A 12180-nucleotide genomic window follows, 5' to 3' on the forward strand; every position below is an offset into this window, starting at 1 on the left:
AATGGATAAAAATAATAGGCAAACATATCAAAAAGAAACCAACAGTGAAGGCAACTCTGGGGTTTAGCAACTGATAACTAGAGGTTATATTTTTATCCTACAGAAACAGACAAAAATATGAATAAATATTCTAAATTTTGCATGATCTTTCTAAATGCTTCCACAGAGTATAAAAAAAGATGAGCAATATTAATTGCCATATTCCTGTAACTTCAACCACTGTCATTGAAATAAGTTGCCACTTTGATGGTTAATCTAACTCTATTCAATACATTTCCTAAATTTTTCAGTAGAGAAAATGTGGCAAAAAAATTTCTCTGAAAAGCACTAAGTTACTCCTGAGTGCAAGCAATGATCTGGTCTAAAATAATTCAGTAATACAGACTTTTGTAAAAGAAAGAGTTAGCAAATGTGAAGTCTTTTGCAGAAGTCAGTGGTTTAGTTGTAATCTAATGAAAATTTTCTGGTTAGGCAGGTGCCAATATACATAGTAGAGTCAAAAAGTTTCATATCTGTTTTTAAACAAACTCTCAAAGGAGACAGCATCTGTGTGCATCTTCAGATCTGCATGTATGGATGTATATGGAAGCTTGAACATGTTCAGGCATTTAGTTGGATAATTCAAGTTCTGCAAGAGTCTGGAAAAATATGAGAAAATCTTTTACAGATGGACACAACTTGTTGCTTACTCCAACAGAGATTCAGATCAACCCTTCCTGGCCTCCAAGCAACTATGTATATTCATATCAGTGCTTGCAACTGGCCCATAGATGCACACATGTATCCTTCAGTGGAGTTTCAAAAATTTTAAAACTTTGAATCTACTATGCACTGCAAACCAACCATTCTTTATAATCTAGTCTAATTGTGATCAACCCTGAATCATCCAAGTCCTAGCATATGAAATCAAAGTTATTTTAGTAAGAATAAGTTCACATCAAAAATTCAAAGAAATACTATTTTCTTCATCATTGATACAGTGCATTAATATAACTGCTTTTAATATTTTAAAATTCTTCTGTATTATAATTTTTTTGTTAACAATAAATGTACAGTAAGACTATAGAATGACTTGACTGAGTTTATCCAATAGTCTCCCATAGAAATAGCTAAAAAGAACTATTAAAAAATTGCTTGATATTGCTAAATGTCAGGGCATTAAAAATCACATACTTATATTGCAAATTTTCCTGCATATTTCTCCCATCTTTAATATACAAATGGCAAAAAAAGTTGGATGGCTGAACAATTATCATTATCCTCTCTTTCTTAATATTCAAAGGTTAATATAAGTTTCAAAACTTAAAATCACATTCTGATTCACTACATTCACTTCATTAAAAGAATATGAAACACAAAAGTGTACACACACGTACACACACACACACACACACACACACACAGTTATTCAGATTTATAGGTATCACTCAGGCATTATTTTTAAGTAATTTTTCCCACTCTATAAATAATTTAGTTATGTTCTTTATGGCTATTACTTTGAAGAACAGATTTCCTGCATAAAGTTTACTGTACATCGCTTTGTATGTAAACATATATATAAATATATATTCATGTTTACATCTGTACATAGTTTACATATATATGGTCATCAATTCTGGATGAAACAAGTTTAATTTGTGGAAATTCAGTACCATAACTGATGCACTGTAACCATTTTAACTTGATTCAATTTAAGTGGATGGATATATGCTCCTAAGCATTCAAGTTTCGAGAGATTTTGAAAAGAGAAATTTATAACTGAAGCATATGAAAAGGAACTATAATGCAGTCGGTTTTTGACTGAACAAGACTGCACCAGTAAAAATTCACAATCATTTGATGAAAATTTAACATACATCACATGAACATTATAGTAACACATCTAGAAAACTAATTTTAAGAGTGAAAGCTCACTGTAGCGACTAAAAATTTAGCAAATCATCTTCCTTCTCATACTCATATATCCAAAACAGATTTTTTTTTTTTTTGCTATTACATATCAATGATGCAAAAAAAAAAAAAAAAAAAAATCACACCAAAAACTTACCAAAAATTCATGAATATACTGAGATCTGTAACTGTTCCAGGTTTTAATAAATTGTGAATTGCAGATGGCCACATAAGATGTGGAATAAGTCAGATTATTGAAATACACAACACAATACTGAATACAGAGAAATTTGTAGGTAGGTAATTGCAAAACCAATATAAAATTTAGTCATATGAACAATCTATTATAGGAAAAATCAGTTGTAAAAAAAATATGGTATCTAAATTCAACCCTAATGTAACTCAGTGGATGAGTTCTATATAAGCTAGGTATCAAAAGAAGAAGAAAAAAAAAAAAAAAAATGAGTAATTTTGGTTCACTTACCAAGTGAAAGTAGTAGATTGAAAAAATATAAAATTATTTAAAACAAGATGGGAAAATTAGAGAGGGGCTAATAAGCTAAGTATCTTGTGAGTGGGGTCACAAGTGAAATATCAAATTAATGTTTAGAGCACCTATGCCTAATAATTAGTTTGTCAAGTAACAACTTTCTTGTAAATTTGTAAAAATTTTATTTGGCTTTGTAATTAATTTTTTTATTTAAATAAATGTGTAGTTCTTTGGAAACTATATATATATATTTACATTAAACCCTCAATTTTTGTGCTAACAGGGGTAAGGGGAAGTTGAATGTTGCTGCATATCCATTAAGTCAAAACCACACTCTGATGATTGACTGATAACTCTAGCACCAGCCAATTTTTTTTCATCCATTAAATATGAAGTTCATTAAATTGAGGTGCATAAAAATTGGGGGTTACTGATATATATATATACGAGACAAGTATAGATGTACAATTTGGTGCATGACAGTTTGGTGTACGAGACAATTTGATGAAAGACGACTGGTGACTATGACAATTCGGTGAGTATGTTGATTAGGTAAATTCCTCAGGAGAATTTGGTAATAGCAGAGCAAGAGAGAAAATGAAAACTTTTAACATGCTGTGCTGTAAACAGTGAATTTAGTGATCAAAAATGTTGCCAATATCATTTTAATGAATTGTGCTTGCTATACTCATGCAGATTAAATACATTAAATTAACAATATGTAGCTCTACACAAACATCTTCAATCTTAATTTCATAAGAAATCTGAAACAAATAGATATGAAGGACATCTACAAGTTACTTACCACTGATTTTTAATTTCTCATAATTATTCAAAATGCAGCATTAAGAAATTAATGCTAAATAAGTTAATAAGAAATTTTAAATATAATAATAATAAAGCGTATAATAAATTTTAAAACTATATATAATATTATGGAACTATAATGTATAGGTGCAAATATCCAAAAATATATTTTCGCTCTTAACCCTCCAGCAGATCTATTATAATATACTAACAACCAGAAATAAAAAAAAAATTTAAAAATGTGAGGATACTAAAATAATTAATTTTAGTATTCTTCTAGTATGATCTTCAGTTTTGATCTGCATCAGTGATTATTTTTTTAATTGCAGAAAAATGCTTTATGGCTCATGGTTCATGTAAAATATCTGTTGTACACCTACACCTGTGTTAATTTTCTGCAAAGTTTTGATTTCCTTTCTATTGTTTGCTTCACAGCCCTGAGATTTGGCCATCAGGGTATCTGGGAAATATTTTTTTGGATAGCAAGAATGCTATTATTGAAGATATTATTTGTTTTTTTTCATCCAAAAGTGTCAGAACAAGGAATAAAATTTTAAAGTCCAAACTTTAAACTATTTGCCTACTTTTTTTTTTTTTAAATAAAACTGGTGACCACTGTACTATAACACATCTACAAATGTTATTTTAATGATTTACACTATTGTACTGTGAAAAAAATTAGGTACAGTAGCACTACAAAATAAATAGCACTCAATTTTGGAAATCATTTGATTACACCACATTTCATTAGTAATTTTTTTTGATACATTAGAAGGTTAATGTATTCTTATACAAATTATTTAACTATTAACTAGAAAGGGAAGTTTGTGCCTTCCATTAGGGATTTCACTATCCTAAAACCAAGCATATCAGTTTTAGTCTCTATTGTACAATGATTGAACTAGTAAAAGCAACAAACTATACCTACTAGCCTCCCTAGATTTAAAGAACATGAACTATGAATATTTCTTGGTTGTTCATGAAAAACAACCAAGATTTTTTCTGTACCTGAAATAGCTTTTTAAACTTAGCTGGAATCAGCAAGCCTGAAACTAGACATGAAAACCAATTAAATACTTAAAGATAATCACTGCTGTTCAAGATAAATTATTTTTAGAATTATTATCAAATACTCATGGATAATGGCTGTCTAGGGAGCCCAACTACATGTTAGAACAGTTTTTAATATAAGAGATTAATTAATCATGTAGCTTCTAATCATTCCTAGTACTTAAATGTGTAGGCAAGAGAGAACCACTATAATTTCAATTAACTTATTTCTGTGCTTACCTGCTGGGCATAAAATGTGCCAGAGAATTTTTTTTTTTTTGTTTTTCAGCATTCTGCAGTTAGTTAACACACCACTAATGACTTATATCAGCTTCATTTATTTGTAGCAGTAGTCCATGTGCACTCAGAATGACTGGCTTGCACTGCTAGCCTTTGAGGTACTAATACCTTTAAATGTTGAAATAATATAGAATTCTTGAAGAAAAGAAAGTGTCCTAAAACTTTCTTAGGAACTGCATTCACTATAACTTGAGAAGCAACTGAAATTCTTTTTGAGATCAGTCAAATACTAATTAATAACTTTTTATGGGCAAAAGAAGCAATCAAAGATACAGCCAAAAATCAAACTAAACATTTGTACCTAGAAATACATTTATAAGAAAAAACTAATTCTTAATATGGTGGCAAATTTTTAGTTTATCTCTGAATAGCCACTGTTCTAAGGTGGCATTTCTTCATGATTAAAATATATGTTAAGTAGACAAACATTTTTTTGTGCATGGATATAACAATATTTTGTATAACCAGTGAATTTGAATCTTGTGCTTTGTCAGGAATTCAAAAACAATACTACTTAAAATTAGAAAAATTACTTCCAGACACCTACTATGATGGGAGGGGCAAGTAAATTAATTTTTAATTTGTTGTACAAAGCAAGTTAAATATCAAGCTTTCAATCAAGTTATTAAGTACAAGCTCAAGCAAGTTTTATTTTATACAATTCTAAAACTGAAATAAAATCAAAAAGTACCAAATGAAATTTGTAACAAAAACAGTTCTGGATAATTTTTCTAAATTCTTGTCTTTAATACAGGAGCGCACCTGTTTATTGAAAACAGATTTCAATTCAAATTACTGCAAGCAGCACGCACACGCATCCCTTTACTTCAATTTGAAATCAAATGCATGAGTAGCTCCAGTCAGTCTGAAATTAATTGTCCAGTTAACTGGCTGTATATATTTGCAACTGGTTTCTGCTTTCAGTTCCTCAGCACAATAATTAAAAGATGTGAAAAAAACTAATCTCTAAAACAGCATAGGTATATAAAATTATATTAAAATGCAAAGTACATAAATTCACCCTGAAAATTATCATAATCTCAACAATACTCAATTTTATTCTAAAAGTCTTTCAAACAACACAATATAAGACTAACTACTATTATAGAACATTCCTTATTTTGAAATCCTGTACATACTGGTGATTAGTGAAGAGCTTTTTCTTCAATAAAAGACTTTACAAATAATTTGAGTGATCAAGCCTTAAAGTTTCCTCAGAGCAAAATCTCTATATAAATTTTCGGTAAACTATGTTAAGACATTTACAAATGTATCAACGGGTTTTAGTCGTGAATAGAATTTTGAATAAGTTATTTAATTACAAATACTATTGTAACTGTTAAACCATATATAATTGTCATATAATAAATATCAGATCAGGTTCATTCTTTTAGAAGAAATCAAAATAACTCCTTTAAAACTAATAAGGGAAATGGTCTGTACTGCACTGTCTTTAAAATTAAACTCAAGAAGTACCTAAAGTGACTGAATTATCAACATAAGAATTATCCTGGGTCACTACTGTAGAAAAAGAAACACTAATACTTGGCAAGGTGCACTTCCGCTACATAAGTACGAAGATACCTCACTATTAAAAATATTAGTAATATCTTTATAATAAAGGATCCTGCGTGAATAATCATGAGAAAAGGGATTTTTTGGATAATTAAATTCTGTTCACCAATTAGCTTAAAGAAAACAAAAAAAAAAAAAAAAAAAAACCACTAGTATCACTATCCGAGAGGTTGCACACTTATTGGAATGAATTAAAGTTATATCTTTAATATAATAACACGGTTCTTAACCTTTTGTCACTTATGTCACAATGGAATTAAAAGACATATTTGGGGCAGGCCTAAAGAATGATTGCCATCAAACTCAATGGAGTTTTACCTAATTTCAATGTCATTTGAAGGAGGCTATGGGTACACAGATTGGGACCTACGACTGAAAGGGAAAGAAAAAAAAATTCTTTTCTTTTTCATTTAACTCAATACAGCTGACCTTTGTCCATATATAGCTGGGGTTTCAGCTGCTATTAAATAATTAATATATTCAGAAAGCATCCAAATATAGGGCATGTGATAAAATAATAAGTACTCATAGTAAAATTAAATATTTTCCTTAATTAGCATGTAGTGTAAATAAAACTGTTTACATTTTATTTAATACTTAATTTAAATGAACAATCCTTTTGCTTTAATATTTTTCAAAGCAAAATGGTGCATTTCCTATGATGCATAAATGGGGGAAAAAAGGAAAAGCAAATATTTTACAACCTAAAAAATGTATAGTAAAATCATATTTTAACTTTATACTGCTTAGGATTTTTTTTTTTTTTTGGCAATTTCATGGTTTTTATGCACACAAGCATAGTAGAATAACTGTATTTAGCAGTGTGAATTTTTTTAATTATTATTCAATGGGCCTGATGGAGGTAAACACCATCTTTTATTTTGCACTTTCTATAACTTCTCTATACCATATATTAAAATATGTATAATTAGGACTAAATTTGGTAACTCCTAAATCAAATCACAGCAATAGCTAGAAATGAGCCAACTCATCTTATATATTGTATCTTTTCCACTTATACATAATAAAGAAAATAAAGGATTCATAAGTTAAAATACAGCATAATCTCAGTAATTCATCACCCATTTAATTTGTCATCCCCACTTTTAATTTTTTTTTTAAACTCCCAAAGCTTCCGCTGGTTTATGTAAATTTCTAGACCTTTTCATTTTTCATGTTGGTTAATTCATCATAGTTGTGATGGCTCCACTGGTAATGAATCACTGAGATTATATTGTACAACTAAAAATACCTCAGAGGTAACCTAAGATGCATCTTATTGTATACCCTGCTTCTTCATCTGATGTTGCAAAACATTTGGCAGATCACAGATAGAGGCACAGCCTTTATTACTTTCTATCATGCACTTCTCTTGTTTAATATCAACTGAGAATGCTTGAATGTGAAAGCAGTTGGCAGTAATTATAACTTTAATATCAGTTCCAGTAATCAGTTTTTTTAGGGATTTGTCTGATTCAACTGTTGAACCAGGGTATACAATAAATGCATCTTAGGTTGGTTACCTTGGAGATATTTTTAAGTTGTATTCTCAATGAGTTTTTAGTTGATTTGCTTTATTGTACTTAAACAAAAAAAGATAGTTTATAAAGTGAATCATTTCTAGTTGATCCTTTCTAGCTATTACTGTGACTGATTTAATTTCATAGCCTACTCTTGAAACCCAGCTTTAAACCTTATATAACTCTAAACATTATATAATTTGGAAACAACCCAAAAATAATAAATGGAGTCAAACTGACTCCAGTATAAGTCTGTATTTAATCTGCTTTCTGATTTTAAGTCCTTTGTTGGAATTTTTCAAAATGTTTAACAGCTGTGTGTGTGTGTCATACTGTGCGATCAGTTCATAGTTATACATCTGTGAGACCTTTCCACTATCAAATAGTAAATTAGTACTCATTTTTTAATGTAGTACAACTAGCAGAAATTACTTAATGAGCAAACCTCTAAAGAGGAATGGTATTTTGGCAACTCAGCACAAAAATGCTTTAATCTTGAAGATACAATTTAGTGACTCAAAACTTTAAGTAATGAATTTAAACTAGACTATATATTGCAAAACTCTGCAACCATTAAGAATGAAAATCAGGCGGTCTTTCAATAATTTATTCAAAAAATAATTCATCTGGTTTTTCAAAAAATATCTTTTTATATTTAGAGCTTTCCTTCTTTAAGGCCTATATTTCTAATAGATAGTTACTAATACTCAGTTACACAATAAATTTAATCCACAATACTCAATGTAAGTTTAACACTGCTGCCTGGTTATAAAATTATACGAAAAAAAAAAAAGGCGTAATGATAATTTTGTAATAAGTTCTGAGAAAAAAAAAATTAAAATGCAGCGTCTGAGTAACTTGAAACATCCTTTTCTGTCAGGCCTTGACTAATGCAAATGCTGATAAAATATTTGGCAGCGGCATACATATGATAAGCACTCTTATTAGTAAATGTCATTAGACTTTCTGCTTAAATTATGAGGTTTTTTCAAAAAAAAGTAAATAAAGAGGCATAGAATAAGGCTACATCTGGGGCAGAAAGTAGCCTTATTTAACTTTCAGAATAAGTTGTATGTATACTGTGACATTTTTTATTTGATATGCACTTAAGTATTAGCTGGCACTTGTAAACAGAATTATGTTCCATTATAAACACAAAGGATAGTTACATTACCAAATGGTATATGTGCAAGTAACAATTTTAAGTGCAGCAAGTCAAGAAATTTAATGTGGAAACATTTTAATTTTCAATGAACTTGTGGCTAATAGCTAATTTTCTCCATGGTTTTTTTGCACACAATGCAGAGTATAACAGCTATATTTAGCAGTGAAATTTTTTTTATTTTTATTCAGTGGGTCTCATGGAGGTAAACCCCATCTTTTATTTTGCACATACTATAACTTCCTCAAATATTAAAATATGTAGATATTAAGGCTAAATTTGGTAACTCCTAAATCAAACTTAATGTGGCATTTAATATAATGTTAAAGTGGTGCAAATCCTAGTAAATATTTCGTGGAAACGTAAAATAATTTTTCTAGTAATTTCTTTCTTACATTAGGTGAAAAAGACTAACTTTAAAGTATATCAATACTACCAGATATCACAAAAATCAAACATGAGATATATTCAAGGATACTGTTATATCTTATCCACCTTCCGGGCATTTAATCACTGAAGTAATAAAGTTTTCTCTTGCTCCAAAATCTTTACATTTCCACATAATCAGTAACGTGGAAAGTCTCCAGGCACTTAATTCTACTCTGTGGTCCCTCATGTTATACCAAACAATTCTTATTACAATTACTACTAGTGTGCATTTTGTGCTACAAAATGTACAGTAATAGTGTAACACAGTATAAAATCACAGTGTAACAGTAAATTGTAGTACTTTAATTTGTAAGCTACTCTTACAAGGCTCATAATTATAACTGCAAGTAAAAGTGCAATTATGTATCACTTCAAAATCCTGATATAAGCATAAGGATTTATTTTTTTTAACTAATATTTCTAATGTTAGAAAATCTGTACTTAGATCCATATTTAGTCTATAAAATACAAAGCAAATTCTACAATATTTGTTATGTTACGGAAAAACAATTTAAAGCAAGTTACCTTCTCAAGAGAGAGAGAATGAATTAATTTAAGAATTCAGGACCATAAGAACTGATTTATTAAGTCTAAAGGAATTACTTCAGTTTACCAGAAATAAGTTATCAAATAACTTACATCTGAGAGATATGCACACCTTTTATGAATATGGAGGCTCCTTGATTGAAAATATATATATTTTGAGAAAATGGAAAATTTGAAATTTTTTATTCTATCAATAAAACAGGACATTCAAGAGAAACTTCTGACCAAAGTGAACACTCATTTCTCTATGTATTTCATAATACATTTCACTGAAATCTGAAAGAAAATTTTGGAAAGTACTTAAAAAAAGTAAAATAAAACCTGTTGAAACTATCTTGTCTCCTCTGTAACTGGTGCTCTCAAAGAGTGCAAAAATTAGTGAAATAAATGCAAGATACTTTTGCTCTGACTGACACTTCCATTAAGAGAGCACTTTCTGGGGGTATTTATTGATTTGTACTAAAGTTTTTGGTCTTTCAGTTCGAAGCTTGGTAAGCACTTCATAACTGCGGTTCCATAGCATAGGACCACAGCCTCAGAATCCAGCTCTATGGGCAGAGTTTAGGATTTACTAAAATGCATATTTTTTTTTTCTTTTTTTTATTCACTGAAGCCTTTAATTCTTGACAAATGCAGCCTGTCAAGGAAATATTACTAGTCTCAGATATCTTCACTATAATTTCGTAAGTGCTTTCAGAAAGTATCTTTAAAATTTCAACACACTGCACTGTTAAATATGTGCATTTGTAATTTTCACATACATTCCCTGTCTTCCACATTTTACATTAGACTTTTCTCTGCTCTTTGTAATATGCTACTTCAGTGTAGAACACAGAATAATGCACTCTTGCAGTATTAAATATGTACGTTTGCAATTTTTGCATATATTCCCTTCAGGCACATTTTATATCTGACATTTCATTGCTCTTTGTAATATGCTACTTCAGCAGAGAACACAGAATAATGCACTCTTGTTAACTAAAGTCAACAGAAGATTATTAAAAATAGAAGCATACTAAAAGTAAACTGTCATAAAATACTTTGCAAAAGTTACAGGACTACCTCAAAAATATCCCTTTTCTTTAAAAAAAAATTATATAAAGGCTGCATTACCATCATAATAAAAGCATTCAAAAGTTACCTGAACTTTTTTTTCTGTTCTAGGCATTCATCAGGGAAAATAAGTTTCTTTCTCTCATATCATTAAGATTTCAGAAACTTTTCCATTACAAATAGTCACTCTTCAGTTATAAAAAAAAAAAATGCACTAATAGAAGAGTTCAACTATGAATGAAGTGTGCACATTAATTCTGGAGGCTATCTGATGTGGAAGCAATTTTCCAGAAGGACAAAACTAATCTGGCCTTGACAGGAATAATAAATAATACAGAGCAGAACACAGGATTTCTGAGAAATTATCAAGTTTCCATTTGTGTAAATATATTATAGTAATTTGTTTGTTCATTTTATATTTATAAAGAAGTGAATTCACTAGAAATAACCTCCAGTTGCAAATTACAGAAACATTAAACATTTTTCTTTCCAAATTCATTCAAATTCTACTAAAAATTTTCACATACCAGTGTGAAGACTGTCTAATAATGCATAAACTTAAAGTGAAATAAATAAGATAACGAATGTGTTTCAAGTGAAGTGCATACAAACACCTTTCCTTCTGTGTATATTCAAAGAGTGTGCATAAAAAAAAACTATTTCCAGTTCATGCAATTTAATATCACAGTGCTATGTGCAATCTTTGTTTTAGTCAAAAGTTTATGTCAGAAATAATTATGATTGTCAAAACAAAAAGCTGGTTTAAATTAACCAAAATAAAATTTTTAAAAATTCTTTAAATATTTATGCTACTTATTCTTGAAAGCCAATAGAAACTGATTTCATTAAGTAGACAAACTCTTTTAATAAGATTACAAGAACGGTGCAAATTATATAAACAGTGAATTGCCATTAATTCCCAATAACAAAATTAATGGCAGAAGTTTATTTTAAAACAAAATAGTTCATTAAAAATTAAATACAACATATGAATGTTGTTCAGAGTTCATCTTAAGACTAAACTATAAAATTCATCTGGTTTAAAAAAAACTGAAAAGTAAACATACCAAAAAATCACTTCATGTTGTGAATATCGATGTCCACTTCACATACTTCAGAGAAGGTAACAGAATAAAGAATACTTATCTAACCTGAAAATTGTGGGATTGTGTGTAGAAAGCAATAAAAGAAAAATACAGTCACTACAGGAACATCCAATGAAATTTTCAGTTTGACTGGTCACCTGCCAATTTGACTGAAAGGTAAATTTCAAAAATAAAATCAAAATAGCAGTTAAAGGAGCCAATGAATGATGACATCTTTTTAAATGTAAAAGCCATCAACTTCTGTGTCCAGGA

This window comes from Mastigoproctus giganteus, chromosome 11 (genome assembly GCF_048544385.1).
Source record: "Mastigoproctus giganteus isolate SK-2022 chromosome 11, ASM4854438v1, whole genome shotgun sequence".
Classification (NCBI taxonomy): Eukaryota; Metazoa; Arthropoda; class Arachnida; order Uropygi; family Thelyphonidae; genus Mastigoproctus; species Mastigoproctus giganteus.